Raw genomic sequence first — 25,821 nt, forward strand, 5'->3', positions numbered from 1 at the left:
CCTCTGTGTGCCTGCCTCTCTTAAGTGACTCTTAACCAGGAGGATCATCCATGGTATATCTGATTCAGGAGATCTGCAGTGGAGCCTGGAAATCCCTGCCAGTCTGATATACTGTTCTGTAATTATAGTTCTACAGTACCAGACAGTCTCCTTTTCTTAATTTAGAGACAAGTACAAGCAGGTCTGAATTAATTGCTGGTTAATTCACGTGGGTGCCAAGTTATTTGTGCCCATTTATTGACTCCTGCCAGCAAATAAGCAGTAAACATAGACGCCCTCTTGTATAGATCTACTTGCTAATGCTCTGGGTAAGTCCTTCTATGGTTAACATCTGACTTTGTCTCCAACCCACTTTTTGGTTCTGGGGCATCTTGCTTCTGGGAATTTCAGGCTTTGAAGAGCAAGGAAAGAGAGATCAGAACTCAGCTAAGCAATTCTGGGAGAGAGAAGGAAGAGGAAAGGGAAGGAGGAAAGAGAAGGGGAGAAAGAGAGAGAACAACCTGACAAATAAAGGAGTATTGTAGTATTTTGTGATTATAGAGTAATAGGACTCATTTTTCTTATGTGGCTGATAATTCATCTCTGAAGACAGTTTTATTACAGGAGTCCCAAACATATGTTCTAAACATTTAAAAATGTCATATAAAATGAAACAGGACTATAACGCCATTAGAGGAGAAAGTTTGGACTTGTGCCAAGATGGAAGTTTTTTGTTTTTGTTTTTGTCTTCATTCTGTGGAATCAAGGTCATCTTTGGCTTTGAGGTCTTTGCTTTTGGCCACCACTCAAGTCAAAGCTTGACAGAATGAACAGCCCTGAGGCAAACCATCAAATGCTAATGTTCAGTCAGAGTGAAGGTTGGTGTGTGTACTTTCAAGGAAAGGCCATTTCAAATATTACCTAGCTGCAGGGTAAAATTGCTGGTGCAAGGCAATGCTAACCGAAGAACACAAGTGTCCCATCTTTTCCAACAGGCTGATGGTTGGTGCCTGCACGTGTGAGAGGAGACTTGTACTGAATGGAATACTTTGTAAGTTCTTGAAGTAGTCACTGAGTGACCCTAACTCTTCAAATATCTTCTTACACATACCTGTCAAAATGTCCTAAAATTGATCAAACCCATAAGTATGTGGAGAAATGGGAGTTTTCACTCCTTGTTATTGGAGTGAGAATTCATACAAGCATTTGGAAGGTAATTTAGTACTATTCAATGTTTTAATGTTTGTAGCATTTGATCTGGTATTATACATCTATAAATTTATCCTTCAGAAAGACTTGCTCATATTTATAACAATGAGTTATAAGAATATACATTCAGTATTTTTAAAACTTTTTTTTTTTTAGTGAAACAGAACATGTTAAAAGAAAGCTCATTAAAAAAAGGGGGGGACTTGCCTGGTGGTCCAATAGTTAAGGTTCCATGTTTCCACTGCAGGAGGCATGGGTCTGATCCCTGGTGGGGGAACTTAGACACCCCCCCCACCCGGTGTATGGTTTAATGAATAATTATGAAGCAAACACTTATGTAACCCACATTCATGTCAAAAAAGATAATAATGACAGTTCCCCAGAAGCCCAGGTGTCCTTCCCAATTACAATCCTACTTCTTTCCAATAGAGATAGCTTCTTTCTTGACTCTTATATCTGTTAGAACTGAGTTGTCTAATAGGGTAGCCACCAGCCACACATGGCTGATAAGCGCTTGAAACGTGGGTGGAATTCAGATGTGCTATAAGTATAAAATTCACACTGGATTGTGAAGACTTAGTATAAAAAAAGTGTAAAGTACTTCATTAGTAATTTTAAATATTGATTACATATTGAAATGACAATATTTTGAATGTATTGGGTTAAATTAAAATGTGTTAATTTCACCTCTTTTTTTTCCCTTTGTTTAATGTGACTCCTAGAAAATTTAACATTGCATTTATGGCTTGTTTTCATGGCTCATGTTATATTTTCATTGGACAGTAGAACTCCGTAAGTAATCACTATCTTGACTTTTAGATAGTAATTTTTTTCCTTTAAAATTTTGCCACCTGTGTATGCATCTGTAATGTAATATAGTTTAGTTTTGCCAAATTTTGAAATTTATATAAATGGAAAATGCTTTATGCATTCTTGCATATCTTGCTTCTTTTGCTTCTGTTTGCATAATTATTCCTGCTTCTACATATAACTGTGATTCATTTATTTTCACTATATTATTCCAGTTTATGCATATATACTACAATTTGTTTATCCATGCTGCTGTGCTAATTTATACCCCTACTAGCAGTGTGTGAATTATAGCATTGTTTTTAATATTAAAAAATTAGAAGTGTTCATCAGTAGGGATTGAGAGATAAATTATAGTACATCTATGCAGCAAAAGGCCACACAGTTATTGAAAAGAATGAGCTAACTCTCTGAAATGACTTAGCAAAATGTCCAGAATACATTGTAAGTTAAAAAAAAAAAAAACATATCACAAAGTTGCAAAATAGATCTACAGAATCATCCCATCTGGGCACAAGTACAAAAGTTGAGAAGTGCAAAAGAAGTTTTTGCAGCAAAACAATAGGCAGGAGAGCCTTGGATTGTGGGAGAAGAGGGATGAAGAGAAGTGGTTGGGGGAGTGTCATCAGAGGCTTTGACCTGGTGGTGGGGTGCCGTGTTAGGTCAGTGGAGGGGAGCAGTGAGGATGGAAGGACTCTGGGAGAAACCTCTCCGGCTGTGCATTCATTGCCAATTTGGGGCATTGCTACTCAGTAAGGAGCAGCAGAGGGAGACTTTGAATTTGAGTCCTTAGATAGGAAAACATCCTCTTTAATGCCATTGTTTCTATTGGAAAATCAGATTTAACTTAAGGCAAAACTTTTATGTAATGACCTGTTGTAGGTGTAAGTTTTTTTTAGTTAATCAATTTTTGGCTATGCTGGGTCTTTGTTGCTGTGCATGGGCTTCCTCTAGTTGCAGTGAGCAGGAGCCACACTCTCTAGCTGCGGTTCTTGGCCTTCTCATCGCGCTGGCTTCGGTTGCTCAGAGCAGTCTCTAGGCACGTGAGCTTCAATAGTTGCAGCGCGTAGGCTCAGCTGCAGCTCTTGGGCTTAGTTGCCCCTTGGCATGTGGAATCTTCTCAGATGAGGGCTCGAACCCATGTCCCTTGCATTGGCAGGTGGATTCTTAACTACTGGACCCCCAGGGAAGTCCAGAGATAAATATTACATGCATATTTATTTATCATAATTTACCTTCAAAGAATATCAGATTAGTTCACGAACAGTGTAAGGATATTCCAACAACGCAGTTCCATTGGCCTCCTCTACTGTTTTTGTTCTCATTGCTTATATTTTGCTACTATATATGCGCTAAGCTTCTCAACTTCTTAATTTTTCCTTTAAAAATTGATGGCCTTTTACAGAAATTTGAAAAGAAAATATATAAAATAAAGGAATTAAAACATTTAAAGCATTTACTCAGATAATTTATCCTTTCTTTTGCTCATTTTTTCCTACAGTACTAGAGTTCTGTCAGTTTTATTTCCTTTTAGCCTTACACCTTTTTCAAAGTAAAGATTGTGGAAATGTATTCTCTCAGCTTTTGTCTAAGAATATCTTTATTTCGTCTTCATTTTTGAAAGATATTTTCACTGAATTCAGTGTTCTAGGTTGACATTTATTTTTCTTTTATTACTTTAGAGAAATTTCTCCATTGTCTTCTGATAAATTATTTCTGGGGAGAAATCAGCCTTTACATGTATCCTTTCCTGCTTGTATATAATGTATTTCCCTCTTTTCTGCTCCTCTGACTGCTCTTTTTAAGACGTACTTTTTATTTTTGACTTTTGGAAGTTTGATTTTGGTATGACTAGATCAGTTCTTTGTGGTTACTCTGCTTGGAATTCATTGAGAGTCTTAAATATTTGAATTGTTGTCTTTTATCAATTTGGGGAAGTTCTTGGTCAGCCTGTCTTCAAATATTTCTTCTACTTCACTTTCTCCCTCCTCTTTTCTAGGACTCTGATTGCGTTAGTGTTAGACCATTTCATATTTCCCCATAGATCAGTTCTGTTATTTACTTTTTTCCTCTCATTCTTTTTCCCCCTCTGCATTTCAGTTTGGATACTTAATACTGGTCTAAACTTGGCTCTGTGATACTCTCCTCTATTTTGATCTGTGGTTACACCCACCTAATGAATTACTTACGTCAGATAGCATATTTTTCATTTCTAGCATTTCCATTAGATTCTTTAAAAAAAAAGTTTCCATATTTCTGTTGAAGTCTTCATCTTTTCAAACATGTTTTCCTCTTTTCTACCAGGTACTTCAGCATTTTTACCATGCTTACTTTAAAAATTCTAGTTTGATCATTTCAACACGTGGGTCAGGCTGGGATCTTTTTCTGACTATTTTATGATAGTGGGTCACATTTTCTTGTGTTTTGGTATATCTTGTGATTTTTTAAATTGCATTCTGGATGTTTAATGTGAAAGAATAGTAGAAAATATTGAACTAAATATTTTAGTTTTTAAATACTAAATGCTATTCACCTTCAGAAAGGTAAATACCAGGCTACTAGAGTGGGTGAGTCGATCTAATCTCTCATTGAGCTGGGTGTGCACTTTATTTTGCAACCAATGGATTAGTTCACCACTGGCCTCAGATGCTTTGAGACTGGGATCTTGACTTTCTCTCTAGCAAGGCCTGTATGTATCTGAGTCCTGGTGAGACTCCAGGGATTTTCTGGGGCTTCACAGCTTACCTATCAGCTTTTGGAGCTATTAGATACCTCTCGTTGCTTTACAGACAAGCTGCCCACCTTTTGGGTTGCTGGAAATTTGCCTTCCACTCCTGCCATCTCTCATACTAATTTTTTGAGAAGACTTCCCTGAAACATCGGTCTTTTAGTTAGGAGCCTGGAAAGAAAAAAGCTCACTTTATTATTATTTACCAGTTATGTTTTAGCAAGCAGAAGAAACTACATTTCCAGGACAGTTTTCCTGTTTTCACTAAATCCTCAGCTTAATGTAAAAATGTAAGTAAATCTAGAAAGCTTTTATACCTTCCCTAAATCTTCTAAAATTTATTACAGTTAGCAGTACAGTCAGGGTTTTATTTTTAATTCAACACGATAGTGGAGGATCCCAGTATTTTAAAATACAAGATTCTTGTCAAAAATTATACTTAAAACTGAAAAGATTACTAGAGCAAACATGAATTGTCACTGAGTAATTAGAACCATGTATAGGCTAGTGAGACTCTGAGATGTAGTAGTTGATGATAAATCTAGCATTTCCAGTGGATCATTTTAGGAGATAGTAGTGTCCAACAATAGTGGGAGAAATCAGTGGGTGATTGCAAAGTAATAACGTTTAACCCTTGAAAGTTTTCATGCTCATGTGTTTCTGAAGCTTCCTGCTTTTACCTCTATAGAAATCTATAGAAAAATTCATTTTTAATTTAAGCAAAATTTGATAGAGTGTCAAGGTTTGTTCAGCTAGCTGAGAATCCAGAGACAACTTTGGATTTACATTTTTTTGTTTCCTGTTTCTGAGCTTGGAGAATTTATCAGATTCATTCTCATTGTCCATTGCTTTTAAGAACAGTCTCTACCTTCTGACATTTCTAAACAAGATTCATTTGAAAAATATCTGTCATTTCTCATGAACTCAATAAAACCTTATATTTTTTTAGCTATGTAAAAGTTTAGAAAATGGATTCACTTTTTTTTCTTGCTTGATTCAACCATGTTGAAAACTGTCATCAAAGAAGATGATAATTTTTGCCTTTGTGTCTTATTGTCTTAAAAGTTATTTAAATTTGCCAAAAAGGACACAGGTAGATTCACTAATTGAATATTTGTTGTGATCAGTATGAAAATACTGATTTATAAACATTTCTATTTGGTACAATTCTAGGTATAACAATTTCAATATACATAAAAATGGAAACCACTTATTATGCTAGTAAAAAGGCAAGTAACTATAGGAAAAACAGAAATACAGGAGCACATAAAATTATTTTAATAATTAAGTCACAGCCACTTTTACTTTAGTACCAACTATGACAAGATTTTTTCCCAACTTTTAAATTGGAATTTTTTCAGTCATTCAGAAATGTTGGATGAATGGGTGAAGTAATACCATGTACATTTTACCTTGGTTTACTGACTGTTATTATTTTCTAACAGTTCTAAAAAGTTACAGCTTTTATTTGGGCAGTTGAGAATTATATTTTGTTGCTGTTAATTTTTTTGGTAGTTTTCCTCTTGGTAATTAATTATAGAGATAAAAGACTTTGTAACAGAATTGTCTCCTCACTTTGGTCAGTGCCAACCTCAAGTTATCTGCTGTTTGTGAGCCATTCATTTAGAGCATGGGTTCTCTCGGATTATAGCAGGAAGGGAAGAAGATGGGAAATAAGAGGATATTCTTTCTATGAAGTGTCTACCTTCCTTCTTCCTCCTCTTTTTGATGAGTACTTGCTGGTCTGAAGAATTAACCATGTGCATCAAGGCAGGGTGAATTCAATTTTCTTTTCTTCTCATCAAGTGAAGAAAGGTCAATCTTTCTAGGTTTTTCTGGTATACTGTATTATCCATCAGAAAGTTCACTATGATTTTGGATTCTGTTATATTTCCCACAAACCTGTCTTTCAGGGTTAATAGTTTATAGCACTCTAGTTCAGATAAAAGGATTGGTGCTGAGGATTTATGATATCTAACCTAATTTTCCATCACCATACCTTGACCTTGGCCTTATAAGTTGTAGCCCATACAAAGCAATCGATTGCTACCCGATAGAGGTAAATGACCCTCTTTAACTCTAGGGCAATAGCTAATAAGGTCTTGATAATTGTGATTTATCCACTGTCAGCAGTGATTGCATATGCCTCTCTGAAGCTGCCCTGAATTGATGGATGCAACTTGTGTGACAGGAAGCCAGTTCCAGAGGCTTTCTTCTTTTATCCTTAGCATCACCAGGGCTCCTAGAATGGGATTGATGAAGTCATTTTTCTTTCATTGTGGTTTTCTATAATGAAATATGGTAAAAATTCATCTTCTCTTGAGCATGCCATTTTTCCCTTGTCAGATCTACAGTCTTTCCTTAACTGAACCAATTTGTTATCTACAAAAACAGTGGCCTTGCACTTCCCTTTTGATTCAAGGAGCTTGAGTTGGCCAAGAGGAGTTTTCCTCTATAAATTTAGTAGCAGATCAGTTCTATCCTTAGCCAAAACACTTGATTTCCTTTCCTTTTTAAAGAATTTGAGAGAGAAAGAAATATCTGTTATTGATGCCTCTCTTGAATACTTCAAGTGATTGTCCTTCAAACATCCTTGAAGAAAATCCTAGGCAAACTGTGTTAGGAGAAACCAATACTAATTTTCTGTTTGTCCCAGGATTGAAGGATACGTTAATCATTAGCAGAAATGAGGATGTGATAATCTGGAGAGCCCTCATTTAAAGATGTTATCATGTACGAGTTTGAGGAACCCTCAGAGTCAAGCTGTTTGTACTCTAGTTGTCTGAAGTAAAAGCCTGCTGGTATGTCCTTCAAAGTATTGAATTCTGGGTAATACTGGATTTACTATTAAAATGAGAAAGCCGGGGCAAGAAGAAATCTTATATCTTGATGTCCAGCCCTGCCATGATTAAACATTTTATGTATTTTTTCCACTGGCTTTTGCTTGGTGGTACTTGATTTCAGTTCAGTTTACATCTGAACTCCTCTTTATGTTTATCCAGATTTATTAAATCAAAGTATGTTAAGCATTTCTTGGGTATAGGAAAATGACTCCTTTATGCTTTCTCAGGCCTTTTCCTCACTGCACTGGACCTTCCACATTATTATAATTGTCTGTTATCATACAGACTGCTAGTTCCCCTCAATATCCTTTTTCCTCTTTCTAACATACAGATAGAATTTTTAATTTTTAGCTGAGTGTGTGGTTGTCTTGAGAATAAAGGCTGTATTTTCCTGCATCCTTTGCAGCTAGGTGTGGCCCTATGATTCTATTCTGGCCAGTTAGGATGTGAGGGAAAGTGATGTGTGTGGCTTCCAGAAAGAAGGGCGTACCCTTTCTTTTTCCCTTTTTTTACTGTGCTAAGTGGAACGTGAACATGACAGAGCAGGTCACCTTAGAGCTTGTGGACAGTGGCACCCCTCAAAGAATGGTGGTGCAACAAGATAGAAAGAGCCATGGTCTCTGGACAACTCATGGAATAAAGCAGTTCTGCCAGCTCTCCACTTATATCGGGGGTGTTGCACGAGGAGAAATAAACTTATTTAACTCACTGCAGTTTTGGGTCTCCACTTCATGCATCTGAACCTGTATTCTCTTTACAAAACTGTGGTCTGTCTTCCCAGTGGACTGAGGCTCCTTGAGGATGGGCGCTGTATTCTAGTCACCATTCGTGTCTGACTAGTTCAGAACTAGTTGGTCGGCTCGAGGTGGAACTGGAAACAGATTAGTTTTTTTTTTCTCCAAATGAAAGTGCCTTTTTGATAAGATAGAAGTACATAGGGTACAAGTAAAACACAAGCAGTCTTTTCTGTTGCCTCTTGCCTTGCTAGACTCACTGGGGAAAGAAGGAAGGGGAGGGTCCCTAGGCAGAAAGGCAGGATATCAAATAACCAGGCTTGGTCTAGTATCCATGGTCCACTGGGATGTTGCCATCCTCCTTCTCTGCTGTTGGTATGGATGGAACCTTGCTCTATAAACCCTTGCCCTTTGGCCGAGGGACTCTCCTCTTTCTTCCCCACTAAGTTCAGGAAGGCAAGAGGCCACATAAAACCCAGGTGCATGTCCTATTGCCTTGGGCCATTTCTCTGGGCTCTCCCTGAATGGGGCCAGCTGCGGGCTTCAGATTCTGGAAAGAATTTGTGCAGGTGGCCTTGGTGACCTGTTTATATCAAGGTAGACAAGTGTTTAGGGGCTGGGTTACACAATCACATGAAGGGCCAGATGCTCAGAAACTGGGACTACCCAGGCAAAAACGACTCACTGATCCCATAAGATATAGGGATCTAAGCCAATTCTATATTTACATTAAAAACACCTTGGGACTTCCCTGGTGGTCCAGTGGTTAAGGCTGTGCTTCCAATGCAGAGGGCATGGGTTTGATTTTTGGTCAGGGAACTCAGATCCCACATGCTGTGCATTGTGGCAAAACAATTAGATAAGAAAAACGAAACAAACCAAAAACCCCAACTTGTATCATTATTGTCCAGTTGAGTCATAAGCCAATACAACTGTTTGGACAATGAGAACTTAATATATAGACTGTTAACTAGATAGAGTTTAATTAAGTAATCAAAAAGACAAGAAAAGACACCAAGGCATCACAGATATAACAATTATAGGAAGCAATGACCACTCACAGGGTTTGCGGAGCAAAGACTGGGATTACTGAAATATAGACACTTGGAGGAGGGACCTGTGGAGTGGAGCTCAGACCTCTGAGGAGAGGGCACAGCTCTGCTGGGACTAGCATCTCTGAGCTCAGAGAAGAAAAACTGCAAACTGCATTTAAATGTGGAAAGTCATATTGGGGAGATAAAAAAAAAGGCAACCAAAGAGATATCTCTACTGCTATCATCACCTCTACGGCAGCCACCATCACTGTTTATTGGACAACTACAGTGTTGTATATACAGAGCAGGTACTCTTATGTATATAGCCCTCTCAGAACATTGCACATGACACTCACTATTTTATGGACGAGAGGAAGCTGATGCTTAGAAATTTAATACTCTGGCTCAAAGTCATGGAGCTAATCTGTCTGAATTCAGGCCCATGCACTTTGTACTTCACTACCTCCTGGGTGGGGAGTCCTCTGTCTTGACATTGCATGTTAATTACAGCTCACAGATGGCCCTATGAAGGAGTGACCGGAAGAGTGCATGATTTTTTAAATTGACCTTTGGTCTCATTGGCCGACTTAATGTTTTTATAATGTTGAAGTTGCATTTTTATGATCCATTCAGTGGAATGAGGTTAATGAACCAGTACCTTCCTCATATGGGCTGAATGTGACTGCTGAGGTGAAATGAGGAGGGCCAAGTTATTTAACCGGAAGAGGGCTGCATGACCTCATGCCAGGGAGACCAAAATCCACCTTCAGACATTTTCAATTCAGTGTGGCCAAGCGTCTAAAATCAGAAGCCTATAAAGCATTTTGCATCCATTCTTTTACTTTGTATTGTTAAAAGTAAAAAATCATTTACAATGGGTTTGCCACTAGCTGTTAAAGATATTAAGTGTATGGGTAAGCAGTAATCAAAAGCATTGAAACAATTTACCCATTTAAAAAAAATTGTTTAACTGTTTCTGGTCTTAGATACAGCACACAAGATCTTTGATTTTTGTTGAGACATGCAGAATCTTTTTTAGCTGTGGCATGTGGGATCTAGTTCCCAGACCAAGGGTCAAATCCGCCTACAAATGCAGGAGACACGGTTCATTCAATCTTTGGGTCAGGAAGAAACCCTGGAGAAGGAAATGGCAATCCACTTCACTATTTTTTTTTTTTTTCTTTATCACTTCACTATTCTCGCCTGGAGAATCCCACAAACAGAGGAGCTTGTTGGTCTACAGTCTGTGGGGTTTCAAAGATTCAGATACAACTTAGCGACCAAAACAACAATATTTAAAATGTCCTCTATCTCTTATAAAGTGTGAGCATTTACACACAGACACACAGTTAAAATGCTCTGTACTTAAAATATGGCTCACCTATTCAGTGAGGATACTTAGAGGCATTAATATGGAGCTTGGTTTCATCTCTTTTATTTTTTGAAATCAAGATTTGGAGGATCCTAATTTTCCAGTGGTCATGTATGGATATGAGAGTTGGACTGTGAAGAAAGCTGAGCCCTGAAAAATTGATGCTTTTGAAGTGTGGTGTTGGAGAAGACTCATGAGAGTCCCTTGGACTGCAAGGAGATCCAACCAGTCCATCCTAAAGGAGATCAGTCCTGGGTGTTCATTGGAAGGACTGATGCTGAAGCTGAAACTCCAATACTTTGGCCACGTCATGCGAAGAGTTGACTCATTAGAAAAGACCCTGATGCTGGGAGGGATTGGGGGTGGGAGGAGAAGGGGATGACAGAGCACCAGATGGCTGGACGGCATCACTGACTCAATGGACATGAGTTTGAGTAAGCTCCGGGAGTTGATGATGGACAGGGAGGCCTGGCGTGCTGTGATTCATGGGGTCGCAAAGAGTCAGACACGACTGAGTGACTGAACTGAACTGAACCTGAATTCTCCACAGACATAGCTTCTCTACTTGTATATTCTCTTTGCCTTTAAAAAAAAAATAATTATAGTTGATTTATACTGTTGTTTTAATTTCTGAGGTATAGCAAAATAAGTCAATTATTCATATAAAAATATACCTATATATTCTTTTTCATAATCTTTTCCATTATGGTTTATCATAAGTATATTGAATGTAGTTTCCTGTGCTATACAGTAAGACCTTGTCATTCTTCTGTTTTTTCATATATCTAGCCTGATTTAATCTTGATCTCAGCATACTTCACTAGGCTGGGGTGTGGGGAGGGTGGTACTCTCAAGGCTCCTGAAAAATATTTATTTGACTTGAGTCTCCCAGTTATACTCCTTCAATTAGTGGCTGGCTGTCGGAAAGGGCTTACAGAGACTGTGGTGTTTATAGTTCAGTATTGGTGTTGTCCCCTTCACGGGGTGCGGGGCCATATATTGTTCCACCCTCCTCATCAGGGTGAGCAACCAGACCAACGTGGGTCAGGAGGCAGATTAATCCATGGCCTATTGTTGTGTTCAGTCACTGAGTTGTGTCTGACTCTTTGCGACCCCATGGAGTAAGATGGCTCAATACCAAGGACCTGTCTAGATTGCCCTTGCTGGCCTGATGGCAGTGAGTGACACTGCAGTAAGCCATTTCTTTGGCTTTAAGGCAAAGGATCAAGATATAGAGAGAGTCTGTTGGTTGAGGGAGCAGGAGCTGAGAATACATTGAGAGGGCAGTCTGCAGATGCCATGGGGCCTCAAAGCCATGAGTAAGCTGAAGTCAGGAGGCAGAGAAAAGGCACGTAGTGCCTGAACATGGGAACAGGTGTTCCTTGAATGAGGTTTCCCAGGCCAGAGCGTTTGGGAAACACCACATCCATATCCTCTCTTAGAAAGTCACAGGGTGCATTAGCATTTTAAGGATTCTGAAGATCCCACAGGAATAAACTTGTCTAAACACTCTTAACTTGTTGTAGCCACGTGTTCTGGGAAACAAATTCACTCGGAAGGACAATGCAGATAGTGGAGTGCAGTTTACTACACTGGCAGGGCCAAGGGAGAGCCTCCTCTTAGCCAAGGACCCCGACCAGGTTTTGTGAAAACCTTATATACCCTAAGCATACATGCCCAAACTCACCTCCCCAAATTCCCTGAAACTAGTCTGAACAAAGGAAAAAGAAAGAGACAATCAAAGTTAACCCATGATTCATATGCCTTAAACCTAGGTAGTTAACAGTGGACAATTATCAATAGGCTTGTGGTCATGCCCCAATAAGCATAATAGAATGTATGATTCTATTCGGTTACACAGATAGTTAGGGTGTTCTTTTAGGGGATGGAGTGCCCTGGGGCTCTTCCTTCCGGAGGCCTGGTTTTCCAGTTGGTTTGTTGTTTCCATAGATACTGGGCATAGAGCTCAAAGTCCACAGTGTGGCCCAAGATGGAGTCCTGCTTTCAAGATAGAGCCTGTTCTGTTTCCTCCTTCCAACTCAGTGTTCCCTAGATGTGTTTGACAACAGAACCCCCACCTGTTTGCGTCTTACTGTGTTCCAGGGAACAAGGCTGGGAGTGGGAGCTGGCACGCAGGTGAAAGCAGGAGAAAGGGCAGCCGGAGCAGAGAGGCAGTTCAGACTTCCGGTCATTAGACCCGTTCCGCACTCTGAACTGCACCCTAGTCCTCTGCGCCAAGGGCTGCCCTTGGGCTGCCGTGCTATATCAGCGTTCCTTATTTCCACCAGTATTTTATCCCAAACCTCCATTAATTAAGATGAATTGAGTGAGTCTCTTCACTTGTAACTAAGAGGCTGACTAATGTAACTAGATGTTAGCTGTCTCCCCAGACACTACGTCTGGTGACAGATGTTCCCATTAATTCTTCCTTGTGAGATGTTGGATCACCTGTGTGGGACATGCTAAGAGACTGTGGAACTGGTGTGGACAGTATTTGCCCTCGTGTGCTCCAGGTGAGGGGAAGAGGAGGGGCAATGCCTTCGGGGTGGACAGTGAGACTCCTTTGGAGAGAGGCTTGTCAGTGTATGTTCCTCGGGGATGGGGGCGAGAGGTCCCCCAGGTAGCAAGCCAAATCTTGGGACCTTCAGAGTTCCAGCTGGAAGGACTGAGGCCTGTTTCTTTCTCACAAGAGCAGGGAAGAACTTTTGTATTCTATTACAAGTCAATCACTAAAGGGGTGTTACCTTTCAGATTAAATTATACACAATGGCCCATCTCTGGGAACCCTGCCTCCCAGGCAATGAGCATTAAGCTAAAATACCTTTGTTTAACCCACTGGAGGGCCTGATCAGGCCCACCTGTGGACAATTGGAGGCAGGAAGAAATAACACAGATTGGAAACAGGAAATGCTTGACTTTACATCCGGCCCTTTTAGTATAAAAGAAGCCTGGGTTTAAAAAAAAAAAAGCCTGAATTCTAACTCAAGGCCACACTGATTCTTTGGGGGCACAAGTTCACCATCTTCTTGGTCTGATGGCTTTCAGAATAAAGTGGCTGTTTCTTGCCCCAACAACTCTGTTCTGTGGCAAGCAGTACCAGCTTGGACTGGTACCATCTGAATGGCGACTACATCAGGTCCTCAGTGAGGAGGAAGTTTCCCCTGTGAGGAGGAAGTGTTGGTAATTGTGTGTCTGCTGTGCCAAGGCCTGATTTTGGATTACAAGTCCAGCAGTGGAAGAAGATTTCACCATCCCCACCTTTTTGCTCTCCTGGCCCCCAGGGGATCCAGAGGCTGCAGAAGGCATGGCAGAGGAGGCACTGAAGTGGGTGGCCCATGCACCCCATTCTCAGCAGTTTGCCCAGCAAAGGTAGGTCCCAACTGGAGGAAGAGAGAAGATTTAACTGAGAGTTTGGAGATCGGCTTTTTGACCAGACTAGAATTTTTGTCTAAAATGACCAAGGGATTTAAATGTTCTGAGTGACTGGAGACTCTCTGGGTCTTAGGCTGCTGTGGAGGTCTGTTTTTGGTCACTCACTCAGTTGTGTCTGACTCTTTGTGATTCCATGGATTGCAGCACTCCAGGCTTCCCTGTCCTCTATCTCCTGGAGTTTGTTTAAACTCATGTCCATTGAGTCGGTGATGCCATCCAACCATCTCATCCTCTGTCACCCCCTTCTCTTCCTGCCCTCAATCTTTCCCAGAGAAAGTCTACATGTGAGCTTTGCAGAGGTCCTGCCTTTGGCTCATTCAATCCTGCACTCTGCAGACCAGGAGTAGGACAAAGCTAAACATCAGTACCAAGGGTTTATAGGTATTTACACTGTTCCCTAAGTAACTATGCAGGAGCCAATTCTAACAAAAGATTTTGGACATTTATATTGCACACCCAGTTAACACAGTTCTTATGTGTTCAATCACGGAACATTGTTAAGCACCTCAGCTGGATACTAGGGCTGTGAGGATGAATAAAATTTGCTTCCTATTCTCAGAAGCATGCAGTCTAGTGTAAGAAACCCTAGTCCTGCCTAAGGCTTTCCTCCTTGCGATTGCAGAAGAATCACAGTGCTGTTGGTTTAATTTTTATTTATTTATTTATGGATACTCTGGGTCTTCTTTGCTGCACCCAGGTTTTCTCTAGTTGCAGTGCTGTTGGAAGCATTGTCATCCCTAAAGTCTGATTTGGTAGCTTGGAACCTAGGACTCTGCATTTTAACAAGCACCTTGTTCTAAAGCCACCGATGAAGAAATAATCTAGCCTTTTTTCATCAATACCACATACCAAGGCAGAGTGTACTGCATTAGGACATGAATTATCAAAAGCCACAGGGTTTGCCCCAGAGTCCAGGACGGTATTACCTACTTGGATAGAACAAAGTTTCTGCTTTTTCTTTATTACAACAAATGAAGTCAGCTGGATAGATTCTCATCAAATTGGAGGAGCATGTTTGGGCTTGTCTGACTTAAAAGATGGGGTAAAAGAAATGAACTTTGGGAATTCCTAAGGAGGGGACCCTTAGCAGAGAGGCAGCCTTTTTTAGAGTTGAGTCAGGCACTGAATTCTGACAATGCTGCTTCTCCCAAGGGTGTGTTGGGCTTAGGGTGGAAGCAGCAGGAGTTTATTGATTTAATGGTGGTTAATGATTGATGTGAATAACCTTGGGGAGGCCAGGTACCTGAAAACAGAATTTTTACCAAAAAAAGTATGCGGGAGAAACTGCCTGTGAACACAGAATTTTAATCCCCATTCAGCTATTTGTCATGGAAATTTGGCCAATGTTTCTCGTCTTCTGTTTTCCTGATTATATAATTAGAAAAGTGCTGACTGTTTTTTGTAAGGTTTTTCCTAAGGAGTAATGAATGAAACACCATGTTAGCACTTAGAAACTTTTTTTTTTTAAAATGCAGAATAAGCAGATGAATGAGATTTTACTGCAAGGTTGTGGGTTTGGTTTAATCTGACTTAGAGTATATTCTCATTGCCTTTATAATCTGTTTTGATGACTCAGTTTACAAGAGTGATGCAATTTTGAAATTACATGTGATTAGATTTAGGAAACAAATCTAATGTGGGAACTAGGACAATTAGAAAGCAAAGGGTAGTGCTCGCTTCGGCAGCACATATACTAAAATTGGAACGATACAGAGAAGATTAGCATGGCCCCTGCGCAAGGATGACACGCAAATTCGTGAAGCGTTCCATATTTTTTACTGTAATGATGTAAAGTAATTAGCCTCCAACTAATAAAAATAAATGGAAAAAAAAAAGAAAGCAAAGGGTAGGCATAGTTTTTAGAAAGCCCCCAATAGGACTTTGAGAGATAAAGCAAGCGTGGAGAAGTATGCTAAGCAATCGACTATAGACTTATAAATAGAGGAGTCCATTCTCTTTTGGTTATTAATTTGCTAAAGGGCCTTGAGCCATGAATATAGATGAAATCTATGAAAAATTGACACATTCAAATCAGGGAGATATATCACCACATCTAAGAGATGGTGCAGTATGAAAGCCTTAAATATTTAGCATAATGCTATGCCATATAATTACATGTATGGTATTATCTTTAATAGAAGCTGATTAATGAGGCTGACATAAAGCAAGGATGAATATTAGCTATTCAGACACTGATGTTCAGAGAGTCACCTGCATAGTCATTTTCCCTCTAAGTCTTATTCCTCAAGGATTATAGAAATGTCAATTGTTTTTGCAGAGTTTCCGTTTCAAGGAGCAGTTATTCATAATCTCCAGAGAACCCTTCCCTAACAGACTACAATAAAACTTACACTTGATGGTGGTGACATTTTAGACCTAAAATACTGCCTTCACAGTTTAAATAATTATTCTGCTATGTCTGTGCAAGGGACTTTCAAATTGTTAACTTCAATCCTGGCTTATCTCTCATCTCTACCACTTGACTAGTTTCTTGTCCCTTACAGTTGAAGGCAGGAGGCTGAATTTCTAATTTCCCCTTAAAATCTTCCTGCTCTTTCGTTAGTACTACTTCCATGGGTATTCATCTAAATTAGTTTTTAAGCAAATTCTTCTCAACGGTCTTCTCTGGCTGTCCATTTCTTTTTTCATTTCGGCACTGAATAGCTGCTTTCCACTGGTCCATCCTGGGATTTGTATGTTCTCCTCTGGGATTTGATTTCTCATCTCTTTCTCTGTTTCTGTGCTTTCTCCCTCAAAGGTGATTCTCTTTTTCTCTCTCTGTGTATATATTTTTTCATAGAATTTTTATGAGCAGTTTTAGGTTCACAGCAAAATTGAATGGAAGGTACAGTTTCCTCACATTCCCCCTGCTCCTACACACATACAGCCTACTCTGTTTTATCAATATCTCGCAGCTGAGTGGTACATTTGGTACGACTGATGAACCTCCATTGACACGTCATCATCACTCAGGATCTGTTGCTTATGTTAACCCTTGCTTTTGTACGTTGTTTGGGTTTGGATACATGTCTAAGGGCATGTATCCATTGTATCATACAGAGCACTTTCACCTCTCTAAAAATTCACTGGGCTCCACCTATTCATCCCTCCCACCCCTTGTCAGTTTTTTAAAATCAATAATTGTTGAGTGTCTGCCAGCTATAGGAATGGACTAGTTCCTTAAAAAAACAAACTAAAAATAAAGTTCCATGTTATTAAGAATCTTCCGTCTGAGGGAAACCAATTACATAAACAAATAACGTAATGTAGTGAGCTAAATTGCTTTAAAATGGTTGTGTGTCGGTGTCAATGGGGCCCTAGGGGAAATGGAGCTCAGAAGTTGGCCTGGGCAGCATTCTCACACACCTATCTTCTCCAGTAGGATTGTTTCTAGGCAGTGCGGAGGGGGGTTGGTCCAGAGGTTGCAGAGCGTAGCATCCAAGCTCAGAGGATGGCATGTGTAAATGCCCGGCAGCTCTGGAGGATAAGGGATGCTCAGAGTGACCACAGGAGCATAACATATTTGAGGAACTGATTGCAACAGTGGGCTGCTTAGTAGGAGACGAGCCTTGGAAGGAAGGTGGGAACAAAGGTCATCAAAGACCTCAAATGTCATGCAAGAGAAGTTTATTAGATTTCATCTTGGAGGCACTAAGGAACCAGTGAAGAATTTTGAGCAGTGTACTGATGGATTTTTAAAAATTGAAGTACATTTGATTTACAGTGTTGTGTTAGTTTCAGGGGTACAGCAAAGTGATATATATATATATATATATATATATCTAAATCACTATTATTTTTTCTTTTTCAGATTCTTTTCCCATATAGGTTATTATAAAATATTGAATATAGTTCCCTGTATGTTAGAAAAATCTACAAATCTACTCTTGATGGAACAGTGGAAAATAGATGGCAGGAAGACTGGAGACAAGGAAGCCCAATGGGGATGCTTTGGTTTGGGAGACAATAATGTTTAGTTTGGGAGACAAAGACAGCAAGAATAGTGCAGTGGGGAGGAGATGGAGAAGAGAGACTGATGAAGTACATAAGATTTGGTGTTGGGGAAAGAAAGAGGGAAGTTTCTGGCTTGGTCAACTTGACGTTACTAAGTTGACATACTAAGATAGCGAAGACAGAAAAAGCAGAAGAGTTTTTTTTGGGGTAGGGGAAGGGTGGCAGGCATTGAAAAGGGGAAAGATGTGTTTGACTTTGAATAACGTGAGTGTGAGGAGCTGCTGGAACATTTAGGTGTGAGTGTTGAGTGAAAAGGGAGCTGCACAGTTCTGGAACCAAGAAGAGAGTTCCAAGCTGGAAACACTGATCAGGGCGTTCTGCTTGTCCATAGGTGTGGCACGTAAGTGTGAGCAGAGCAGCTGAGCATGAGTAGGCTTGAGTTAGAAGAGTCAGAAGACAAGAGGGATAAGGAAGGAGCTCCAGGCGATAGATACTAGGTGAGTTCAACTCTTAAGTATTTCAGCTTCTCTCAAGGGCAAGAAGATCTTCCTAGACAATGATGCTATTGTGAAGTTTTGTTTTGTTTTAATTTTTATTGGAGTAAAGTTGGTTTACAGTGTTGTGTTAGTTTCAGGTGTACATCAAAGTGAGTCAGTTACACACATACATATATCAGGGCTTCTTAGGTGGTGCTAGTGTTAAAGAACCTGTCTGCCAATGCAGGAGACATGAGACTCGATTTGATTCCTGAGTTGGGAAGATCTCCTGCAGGAGGGCAACCCACTCCAGTATTCTTGCCTGGAGAATCCCATGGACAGAGGAACCTGGTGGGCTATGGTCCAAGGGGTCACACAGGGTTGAACACTACTGAAGCTACTTAGCACATATGCATACGTGTATCAACTCTTTTTTAAGATTCTTTCCCCATATAGTTAATTACAGATTATTGAGTAGAGCTTCCTATATTATACAATAGGTCCTTCTTAGTTATCTATTTTATTTTATCTATTTATCTATCTATTTTATCTATTACATTGTTTTTACACTTCAATTTATTATTTCAAAAACATTCCAAATCTCGGCTATACTCAAATTCCTATAACTGTTCTTTTAAGAAGTTTTTTATTATTTATTTATTTATTTTTTTGAGTGTATTAAGATGATAGAATTTCTTTTTTTTTTTTTCTCCATACATTGACATGAATCAGTCATGGATTTACATGTGTTCTCCATCCCGATCCCCCCTCTCGCCTCCCAAGAAGTTTTTTAAAAGCTAGGCTCCACTCAAGTTTCATGCTTTGTACTTGACTATTACCTTTCTGTTGCCTCAGACTAGAAAGTCTCCCTTCTTCTCCCTCCACCTCCCTCTGGTCTCCATGACATTGAGGGCTTTGAGGGTCCAAGCCAGTTGTTCTATGGGACACTACACATTCTGGACCATGGTGAGATTTAGGTCAGCTATGTCCACTAGCTCATCAGTAAGTGATGTTTGTACCTCCCACTGCATCATGGCAGAGGGGTTCTAATGTCAGGAACAGACCTTGTGTATGATTAGATTTTTGACTATCATTTTATCAGAAACTGCCTAAGTTATTGGAGAAGGCAATGGCACCCCACTCCAATATTCTTGCCTGGAGAATCCAAGGTTCGGGGGAGCCTGGTGGGCTGCCGTCTATGTGGTCGCACAGAGTTGGACACGACTGAAGCGACTTAGCAGCAGCAGCAGCAGCCTAAATTATTGGATCTGACAAATATGCATATTTGGATCATATATATATATATATATATATATATATATATTCCAATCCCAAAGAAAGGCAATGCCAAAGAATATTCAAACTACTGAACAACTGCACTCATCTCACACACTAGCAAAGTAATGCTCAAAATTCTCCAAGCCAGGCTTCAACAGTATGTGAACTGTGAACTTCCAGATATTCAAGCTGGATTTAGAAAAGGCAGAGGAACCAGAGATCAAATTGCCAACATCTGCTGGATCATTGAAAAAGTGAGAGAATTCCAGAAAAACATCTACTTCTGTTTTATTGACTACACCAAAACCTTTGACTGTGTGGGTCACAACAAACTGTGGAAAATTCTTCAAGAGGTGGGAATACCAGACTACTTTACCTGCCTCCTGAGAAACCTGTATGCAGGTCAATAAGCAACAGTTAGAACAGGACATGGAACAACAGACTGGTTCCTAATAGGAAAAGGAGTACGTCAAGGCTGTATATTGTCACCCTGCTTATTTAACTTATGTGCAGAGTACATCATGTGAAATGCCAGGCTGGATGAAGCACAAGCTGGAATCAAGATTGCTGGGAGAAATATCAATAACCTCAGTTATGCAGATGACACCACCCTTATGGCAGAAAGCGAAGAAGAACTGAGGAGCCTCTTGATGAAAGTGAAAGAGGAGAGTGAAAAAGTTGGCTCAAAACTTAATAGTCAGAAAACTAAGATCATGGCATCTGGTCCCATCCCTTCATGGCAAATAGACGGGGAAACAATGGAAACAGTGAGAGACTTTGTTTTCTTGGGCTCCAAAATCACTTAAGATGGTGACTGCATTCATGAAATTAAAAGATGCTTGCTCCTTGGAAGAAAAGTTATGACAAACCTAGACAGCATATTAAAAAGCAGAGACATTACTTTGCCAACAAAGGCCCATCTAGTCAAAGCTATGGTTTTTCCAGTAGTCATGTATGGATGTGAGAGTTGGACTATAAATAAAGCTGAGCACTGAAGAATTGATGCTTTTGAAGTGTGGTGTTGGAGAAGACTCTTGAGAGTCCCTTGGACTGCAAGGAGATCCAACCAGTCCATCCTAAAGGAAATCAGTCCTGAATAGTCATTGGAGGGAGTGATGCTGAAGCTGAAACTCCAATACTTTGGCATGTGATGCGAAGAACTGACACATTTGAAAAGACCCTGATGCTGGGAAAGATTGAAGGCAGGAGGAGAAGGGAATGACAGAGGATGAGGTGGTTGGATGGCATCACTGTTGCATTGGACATGAGTTTGAGTAGGCTCCAGGAACTGGTGATGGATAGGGAAGCCTGGTGTGCTGCAGTCCATGGGGTCGCAAAGAGTTGGACATGACTGAGCAACTGAACTGATACACACACACACACACACACACACACACACACAGATACACATATATATCCCGGTCTTTTCTACAAAGTGATACATATTCTGCGTCTCTGATCTTTAAAATATAGCCTAGCCTAAGTGAAAGAGGAGAGTGAAAAAGTTGGCTTAAAGGTCAACATTCAGAAAACTAAGATCATGGCATCTGGTCCCATCACTTCATGGGAAATAGATGGGGAAACAGTAGAAACAGTGTCAGACTTTATTTTTTTTGGCTCCAACATCACTGCAGATGGTGATTGCAGCCATGAAATTGAAAGACACTTACTCCTTGGAAGGAAAGTTATGACCAACCTAGATAGCATATTAAAAAGCAGAGACATTACTTTGCCAACAAAGGTCTGTCTAGTCAAGGCTATGGTTTTTCCAGTGGTCACATATGGATGTGAGAGTTGGATGGTGAAGAAAGCTGAGCACCAAAGAATTGATACTTTTGAACTGTGGGGTTAGAGAAGACTCTCGAGAGTCCCTTGGACTGCAAGGAGATCCAACAAGTCCATCCTAAAGGAGATCAGTCCTGGGTGTTCATTGGAAGGACTGATGCTGAAGCTGAAACTCCAATACTTTGGCCACTTCATGCGAAGAGTTGACTCATTGGAAAAGACCCTGATGCTGGCAGGGATTGGGGGCAGGAGGAGAAGGGGACGACAGAAGATGAGATGGCTGGATGGCACCACCAACTCGATGGTCAATGAGTTTGAGTAAACTCTGGGAGTTTGTGATGGACAGGGAGGCCTGGCATGCTGTGATTCATGGGGTCACAAAGAGTCGGACACGACTGAGCAACTGAACTGAACTGAAGTCAACTTTGCAGGCTTCCCTGGTGGCTTGGATGGTAAAAAAAAAAAAAAAAATCTGCATCCAATGAAGGAAACCTGGTTTGAAGAAGTGACCTGGTTTGAAGAACTTCCTCGGTTGGGAAGGTCCCCTGGAGAAGAAAATAGCAACCTACTCCAGTATTTGTGCCTGGAGAATTCCATGGACAGAGGAGCCTGGAAGGCTGCAGTCCACGGGGTCACAAAGCGCTGAACAAAACTGAGTGACTGATACTTTACTAAATCAACTTTGCAGCTGTTAATTTCAATTTTTTTTCTTGATTCTGTTTTCCCATAGAAACCTGTTCTGCAAATAGCTTGTTCTGAGTGAGTCCTGGTGGGGTTCAGTGAAATTCAAAGCCTTACTTGGGTCAATCTGGTTCACTGATAACAGTTATGTTTCTGTCTCACCATTCATTGTCCCCTAGAATTGTGATAGATAAGGCCATATTTGAGGGATGGACAGAAAGAGTTGCCTGCTGAGAAGACTGAAAGGAACAGTCAGAGACTGGGAAGGTGGATTAGAGATAAGAGAATGTTTAGATTGGTTAGAACCCTTTTGGGGTGACAGGTGACAGAAACCTAGTGCAAAATGGTGGGAGGAAAATTGGAAATGTATTTTAAAGATACAAGGGAGTCAGGCATGTAGGTATGAGCATGTATTTGGAATGTGTTACCAAACATTGTGGGAGATCTGAGACATTTTTTGTTTTCCTTCTCTATTGAAAAATTCTCAGGGAAATCACTGATAGGTACTGCTTGGTGAGGCCCATCTCTGGGTTGATTGACCACTGTGGGGAGGTGGAGGCATGTAAGTACAAAAACATGGGAGCTGGGGCCCAGGAGGGTGGTTTGAACATTTCCTAGGGAAGGAAAACTTGTTTATCAGACTCTGTGAGGGCTTTATTGCTGTGACGTCAAGACATTTGAGGAAGTTTTAGTCTAGTTGGGATGGGTCACTGTGAGATACAGCAGGAAGTCAAATGAGAGAGAAAAGTGTATCCACTGAGTTTGGCATTTGAAATGTCAGTGGTAACTTCAACAGGATTGGCCTTTCCTATGGCTCAGCAGTAAAGAGTCCTTCTGCAATGCAGGAGACACAGAAGACGTGGGTTCGATCCCCGGGTTGGGAAAATCCCCTGGAGTTGGAAATGGCAACTCACTCCAGTATTCTTGCCTGGGAAATCCCATGGAGAGAGGAGCCTGGCGGGCTACAGCCCATGGGGTAGTAAAAGAGTCGGACACAACGGAGCGCTTACGCACGCACATTACAGGATTAGTTTTGGTGGGGTGAAGGCAGTGGATAGAGGAGGAAATAGGAGATAGGGAGTGGAGAGGTGTGTATGCTAGAAGCTTGCTTGGAAAAGAAGGAGAGGTGTCCATGAGCAGCTAAGGTCTGAGATGGAAGAGACTTCCGTCTCTTAGGAAACGGAAGAGCTCAGTGAGCCTAGGGATCTATCAGCTCCTTAGGAATGACATGCAGAACTTACCCGCTTCTCAAAGAAACAGCCTTTTGAGCCACAAACCTTTAGAATCATGGTGGTGAAAGAAATGTGGCAATAGAAAGGGAAAGGTGAAAGAAACAGAGATGATAAACAGCTGGTGCATGCCTTTGAGGAGGAAGGGAAGGTGGGAACCAGAACTCAAAGGAAATTATTATCCTTTGTGGGAAGAGGTTTATGTTTTGTTTTTTTTTTCTGCAGAGACTGTAGGGAAGTTGTGAAATCCAGGGCAGATGCAGACATCTTTGTAGGTAGCATGGCAGGGAACTGTGCGCATTGCGTTTCTCTCTCTTTTCTTGGTCCATCTTGGTTTGGTATCAGGATAAAAACTCTTTCTATGGGTAGCTGCTTGAGAGATGGTCGTAATCCGTTCTCTTTCTTGGGCTTGCCTTTGGGCTTTCTGCCTCCAAGATTGCTCCTGACCCATGTGCTCTGCTGCTTGGTCCTGACATGTTAGAACCTGACCTGTGCTGGAGCTGTTCCCCTGCCCTGCCCCTAAGACCTTCTACGGGTCACTCAGTACTCTTTGTGGGTGAAACTGACAAGTGTGAGCAATAAATCATGCCTTTTCCCTTTCCTAAAGGTAAGCTTCATTTGGAGCTTTTCCCCAGTTTGGGGCTTCTTGTGTTGGAGTCTCCTGGCAAAGAGTGCGTTAATAGGCACGCTTCAAGAGAGTAGGTGTTTATGTGGCTGAACAGTTATTGAAGTTTCTTATTATAATTAACAATGAGCGACCTCTGTTTCTTAAATGATCTCAAGCCAGAAGGCAGGGAAAGCATGGCCTCTGAGCCTGGAGTTCAGGATCTAGAATCTGAAGTTCTCTTCTCATGGGATGATTTCAGTGCAGTCTTTGAGATTTTCCAAGCCTTAACTTTACCATCTGCCAATGCAAATAATATTTTCCACTTATGTAATGGGAGACTGTGTCTTCATTTTCAGAGAGGTACCGTGAAAGTAGCCTGTTGAACATGTTACTGTTAGAACTGGAAACCCTTATAGGCCACTCCTGTGATCTGAATGTTCTTCAAGTTGCAATTGTGGAAGAACCGGTTTCTGAAAGAAAAGCTTTGTGACATTCTTTGGAAAATCGTACTCATAGAAGATACTCATACACCAGACAGAGTGTGTTGGTTTTTAATTTAAGGGCATTTTTGATTATAGGAGCATGTATTTTCCTACTTTTTATTTTTACAAACCGTCACTACTGGTTAGCTTTCTGTGCTACGAGATTCTCTTTAAACATAATAATACTTTGAGTCAGACAGAGAAAGACAAATACTATATGCATGTATGTGTGTGTGTGCTCAATCGTGTCCGACTCTTTTGTGACCCCATGGACTGTAGCCCACCAGGCTCCTCTGTTCATGGAATTTTCTAGGCAAGAATACTGGAGTGGGTTGCCATTTCCTCCTTCAGGGGATCTTCCTGACCCAGGGACCAAACGCCAGTCTCTTGCATCTCTTGCATTGACAGACGGATCCTTGACCACTGCGCCACCTGGGAAGCCTCAAAACTGTGTGGTATCACTTATATGTGGAATCTAAACAATTTGACAAACTAGTGAATATAGCAAAAAAGAAACAGAAACTAGTGAATATAACAAAAAAGAAACAGACTCCCAGATATAGGGAACAATCTAGTGGGGAGAAGGAAGGAGGGAGGGACAATATAGGGATGGGGATTCAGAAATACAAACTATAATGTATAAAACAAGCCACAAGGATATATTGTACAACACGGGGAATATAGCCAATATTTTATAGCTATAACCTTTAAAAATTGTGACTCACTATTGTATACCTGTAACTTTTATGTTATTGTATAACAACTATATTTCAATTGAAAATTGAATAATACTAAATCAGTGATCATTAGACCACCTGGGACTTAGGTGTACTTCCTTTTTTAAAAAAAATGTGTTGCATTCAGTTTATTTTTAAATTTTTTTTCACTTTGAAAAATGGTGGCTGGGCCTGGGGGCAAGAGAGGGAGAATCTGGGAGTTTGGGACTGACCTGCACACACTGCTATGTTTAAGATGGATCATGAATGAGGACCTAATATATAGCAAAATAACAACAAATCCAAAAACAAAACAAAACAAACCTTGGAACCAAAAAAAAAAAAATTGTGGTAAAATATATATAATCATCTTAGCCCTATTAAAGTGTATAGGCCAGTGGCATCAGTACATTCGCATTCTTGTACAACCATCAGCACCATCCATCTCTAACAGTAGCTGCACTTCTAAACT

At 40.5% G+C, this 25,821-nt stretch overlaps 1 non-coding gene across 1 annotated transcript; it reads left to right on the forward strand.

Annotated features, from left to right (window-relative positions):
• The first annotated feature begins 15,810 nt into the window (after positions 1–15,810).
• LOC139038884 (U6 spliceosomal RNA) lies at positions 15,811–15,917 on the forward strand. Its single transcript, XR_011492016.1, has one exon. It is a non-coding gene; the product is annotated as a U6 spliceosomal RNA (small nuclear RNA).
• The last annotated feature ends 9,904 nt before the right edge of the window (positions 15,918–25,821 follow it).

Source organism: Odocoileus virginianus, chromosome 16 (genome assembly GCF_023699985.2).
Source record: "Odocoileus virginianus isolate 20LAN1187 ecotype Illinois chromosome 16, Ovbor_1.2, whole genome shotgun sequence".
NCBI classification, from domain to species: Eukaryota; Metazoa; Chordata; class Mammalia; order Artiodactyla; family Cervidae; genus Odocoileus; species Odocoileus virginianus.